Raw genomic sequence first — 5,485 nt, 5'->3', positions numbered from 1 at the left:
TAGCTGGGACTACAGGTGCCCACCACAACGCCCAGCTATTTTTTGGTTGCAGCCATTATTGTTGTTTGGCAGGTCCGGGCTAGATTTGAACCCGCCACCTTAGGTGTATGTGGCTGGCGCCTTAGCTGCTTGAGCCACAGGCACCGAGCCTGGCATTTCTTTTTGAGAATGGTTCTTACTCTACATCAGTGATTTCCAACTGGGGTGCCCTGGCACATTGATGAGAAGATCTTACGTGTGCCGTGAAAATTTTTAAAGATCATTAATGGAATTATTTTCAAAAGAAGTTCAAAGCACAATAAGTACATATATGTGTGTGTGTGTGTGTGTGTGTGTGTATTAACTCTTTTTTTAGATCAATATAATTTAAGTGTGCCAGGGAAGTTTAACTACAAGTTCAAGTGTGCCATGAGATTAAAAAGGTTGAAAAACATTGCTGTATATGGAGAGATTTCAAGCAACGTTTTTATAACCCTGATAGAAGAAATGATTGTATCTTCCTTTTAACAGAAAATAGGACAGGAGTATTGAAAAAGAAAGGGATAAGTTCAGGAAGGGCTGATCCTGCTAAAAGTTGACAAAGTTCAAATGTGTTTGAATCCAACCACACGTCAGTATTCCATGACCTTGCCCCTCGATCCTGAGAAATACCCTCTGTTGGCAGTGAGGTCTGTCACTGTGGTACACCTTCTGGGGCTGCTGCATCTTTTGTTCAGACCTAGCACTTTCGTACTTTTCCTTTTTTCTCTTTTAAACAACGTTAATGTTATACTTTTAATACCATGTGATTCACCAACCGACTAATTTTAGTAAATGCATAGTTGTGCCACTTTAACCACAACAAAATTTGAGAACAAATTCATCATTCCTTGTGTTCATTACCAGTAAGCTTACACTCCTGGCCTTGACCTCGTGCAAGAGAAGATCTGCATTCTGTCCCTATCGGGTTGCATTTTTTTTTTTTTTTTGGAAAATGTATATAAATAAATACATAATATTTTGTGTCAATTAGGGAAATGTTTTTGAGAGTCATTCATTTTGTTGCGTATGTGTGCCGTTGTATAGACACACCACATTTTGTCTGCTCCCCAGTTGATAGACATTTGGATTATTTCTGGGTTTTGCTGTTATGAAGAATGCTGTTGTGAACATTTGAGTACAAGTTTTTCCATGTACATACACTTTCATTTCCCTGTAGGTAGACATCTAGGAGTAAAATTACTAGATTGTATTGTAAATATACATTTAATCTTTCAAAATTTCTGAAGTTATAGTGGTTTATCACACTATAGTTCTAGCAGCCATGTGAGAAGGACCCAGTTTCACCACATCCCTAACAACACTTGCTATGTCAGTCTTTTATTTTTTTTATTTTTTTTCCCATTCAAATTTCCTTTATTATTTCTTATAGCATAACTGTATACATTAATGCATTCATGGGGTACAGTGTGCTGTTTTCATACACATTTTGAAATACTCTCATCAAACTGGTTAACATAGCCTTCATGTCATTTTCTTAGTTATTGAGTTAAGACATTCATACTCTGCTTTTAGAAAGATTCACTTGTACCCTTGTAAGATTAACCATAGAGGTGACCCCACCAATCACCCTCCCTCCCCCATCTACCCCCTCCCCTCCCATCTCCGACTCCCCTTCCCATATTCTAAGGCTATAATTAGGTTATAACATTCCTATGAAAGCTATGAATTAGTTTCAAAATAGGACTGTGTACATTGGATACTTTTTCTTCTATTCTTGAGATATTTTGCTAAGAAGAACATTTTCTAATTCCATCCATATAAACATGAAGGAGGTAAAGTCTCCATCTTTCTTTAGGGCTGCCTAATATTCCATGGTGTACATATACCACAATTTATTGATCCATTCGTGGGTTGATGGGCACTTGGGCTTCTTCCATGACCTAGCAATTATGAATTGGGCTGCAAGAAACATTCTGATACAAATATCTTTGTTGTAATGTGATTTTTGGTCTTCTGGAGATATACCTAATAAAGGAATTGCAGGATCAAATGGCAGGTCTATTTTTAGTTCTCTAAGTGTTCTCCAGATGTCTTTCCAAAAGGAACGAATTAATTTGCATTCCCACCAGCAACGTAGAAGTGTTCCCCTTTCTCCACATCCACACCAACATCTCTGGTTTTGGGATTTTGTGATATGGGCTAAACTTACTGGGGTTAGGTGATACCTCAAAGTAGTTTTGATTTGCATTTCTCTGATGATTAAGGATGGAGAGCATTTTTTCATATATCTTTAGGCCATGCACCTATCTTCTTTAGAGAAATTTCTATTCAAGTCCCTTGCCCACCCTGAGATGGGATCGCTTGTTTTTTTCTTGCCAATACATTTGAGTTCTGTGTGGATTCTGGTTATTAAACCTTTGTCGGAGACATAACCAGCAAATATCTTCTCCCATTCTGAGGGCTGTCTACCTGCTTTATTTACTGTGTTCTTGTACAGAAGCTTTTTCGTTTGATCAGGTCCCAAAAATATATTTTTGACATTGCTTCAATTGCCCAAGGGGTCCTCCTCATAAAATTTTTGCCCAAGCCAATTTCTTCAAAAGTTTTCCTTACACTTTCTTCTAGTATTCTCATAGTTTTATGTCTTAAATTTAAAATCTTTAATCCAGTGAGAGTCTATCTTAGTTAATGGTGAAAGGTGTGGGTCTAGTTTCAATCTTCTACAGGTCGCCATCCAGTTATCCCAGCACCATTTGTTAAATAGGGAATCTTTTCCCCACTCAGTTATGTCAGTCTTTTGAACACATTAAATGCCACATGAATTGTATTTAACGCTAGCTCTGAGCCAGGGGTCTTGTGAAGCATATAGAACCAGTGGATAGGTCCACCAGCATATCTGCGTGCTGTAAAACCTCTGCTCATTGTTTCTGCTGTCTGTCGATCAGCATGTCTCCCCTATCTCCTCTTGCCCTACCCCACTCCAAAATACCATACCATGCATGCTGGAATGTGTTCTCCAATTGCCTTAACTTCTGATGGTGCATTTCCCCTTGAACGTTTGCCTGGTGGATCTTTGAATGAAATGGATAGGACAGTATGTGGCAACATGACATCATTGCACATACTCCAGGTGGGAGGTGGGGGATGGGGTATGATTCAGAGGTTGTCATCCAGGACCTTCCAATGTCCAATCCAGACATAAAAAAAAAAAAAACTTATAGAGGGGGTTGGCGCCTGTCACTCAAAGGGGTAGGGCACCAGCCCCATATGCCAGAAGTGGCAGGTTCAAACCCAGCCCCAGCCAAAAACTTCAAAAAAAAAAAAACCTTGTAGAAAGACAAGTCTCAATTCTCAGAAACAAACTCAATAATTACATCATGGGTCACATACTACTCATGTGGTATGCAGTATAAAAATTGGTTCTAGTGCCACATAAGTTGCATTAAGTCACACCCAGAAAACAATAAAAAATAACCAATTTTTCATTAAATTAGAAAGGATTGTTTTGCTTTCAAAGTTTTTATTCTATTTTTATAATAAAGCTTTGTGGGGTGGCGCCTGTGGCTTAGTGGGTAGGGCACCAGCCCCATATACCGAAGGTGGCAGGTTCAAACCCAGCCCCAGCCAAACTGCAACCAAAAAATAGCCAGGCGTTGTGGCGGGCACCTGTAGTCCCAGCTACTTGGGAGGCTGAGGCAAGAGAATCGCCTAAACCCAGGAGTTGGAGGTTGCTGTGAGCTGTGTGATGCCACGGCACTCTGCTGAGGGTGATAAAATGAGACTCTGTCTCTACAAAGATAAATAAATAAATAAGTAAAGCTCTGTGGCCCCAAGGAAAAAAAATTTCAATGTAGCAGTCAATGTGTTAATATTTGTTATTTTAACGGGGGTTATAATATCTCATTGTGAGTTCACATTTACCTTATGACTAGATAATGTGATCCCCTTTCTACATACTTATTTTCCATGTGAAAATCTTCTGCCCACTTTACTCTTTAATTATCACTTTGTCCTTATCATTGACTTGGTAAGAGTTCTTACATTTGAGTTGTAAGAGTTCTATATATATTCTGGATGTGAATCTTTTGTCAGATATACAGTGTCCAGCAGAAGTAATACCCTTTTGTACTTGAGTGTGCTACTTTTATTTTACAGAATTACAGGCACAAAGTAACAGCACCAATGATCCTTCTTTTGTATGAGCTGGTAATCTATACCAATCTTTTATTATAAAATCATAAGCATGTAATTATGTAACATAACAATATCATACTCAAGAATGAAGGAGTCTTACTTCTGCTAGACTCTGTAGTCTTTTTCCCCCTGTGTTTGTTTTACAAATATTTTCTCCTTGTCAGCGGCTTGCCTTTTCCTTTTCTTTATTGTTTCTTTTGAAAAGAAAAATGTTTAAGTTTCATGAAATACAGTTTATCAGGGTTTTTTTCTAGTGTGGATCATGCTTTTGGTGGCATACTTTTTCTGTATTTCTAGAAGTTTCCAGTTTTTGTTCTTACATTTAGGTCTATGAGCCATCTCATGATAATTTTGTACATGGTACAAGGGAAGAATCAATGTAGTTTTGGAGAGGTTTTTATTTGGTTTTTTTTTTTGCATGCAGATATCTATCCTTTCTGCCATTGAATTACACTGATATCTTCATTGAAAACGAATTGACTATATATGTGGGGACTCTTTATTTTCTTCCATTGATATGTATGTCCATCTTTGTATCAATACCACATTATCTTGACTACTGAAGCTTTATAACAAGTATGGAAATCAGTTACCATAAGTCACTCAATTTTGGTCTCCTTTTTAAAAATTGTTTTAGCTAATTTAAGTTAGGGGTTGGTGGCTGTTTGTATAAATAATGTTTCATTGATACATAGCTCTGCCTTTTCATTTGGCTGTTTTTGAACTACTACACTGGCAGAAATGAGTAGTTACAACAGAAAGTTTGTGGACTGCAAAGCCTAAAATATTTACTATTTAGCTTTATAGAAAAAAGCTTGCTGGCCTTGATCTAGGTCTTTTGCATTGCCATATAAATTTTGAAATTAGTTTGTCAATTTCTGTAAAATTAGCCTGTTAGGATTTTGATAGGGATTTGGTTGAATCTATAAATCAAGGACAATGATCATTTTGACAGTAACAAGTCTTCCAAACCGTGAACATGGTATATGCCTTCACTTATTTAGGTCTAATTTGATTTCTCTTAGCAATATTTTAGGTTTTGGTGGATACGTGTTATATATTTTTGTTAAGATTTATTCCTAAATGTGTTATTGTTTTTGATAGTATTGTGAAAAAAAATTTCTTAATTACATTTTCAGGTTATCCATTTCTAGTATGTGAAAGTTTGATTTCCTAGTGATCTTATCTCCTGCACTTTCTTAAACTTGTTAATACTACTCCAGTGGGTTTTTGGAGATGTCTTAGTATTTTTTACATGGAAGATAATGTCATCTGCACATAAAAATAATTTATTTGCATCCTTTTTTTT

The sequence above is a fragment of the Otolemur garnettii genome, unplaced genomic scaffold, assembly GCF_000181295.1.
Source record: "Otolemur garnettii isolate 467f Iridium unplaced genomic scaffold, OtoGar3 scaffold00178, whole genome shotgun sequence".
Lineage (NCBI taxonomy): Eukaryota > Metazoa > Chordata > Mammalia > Primates > Galagidae > Otolemur > Otolemur garnettii.
This window is presented reverse-complemented; position numbering follows the sequence as displayed.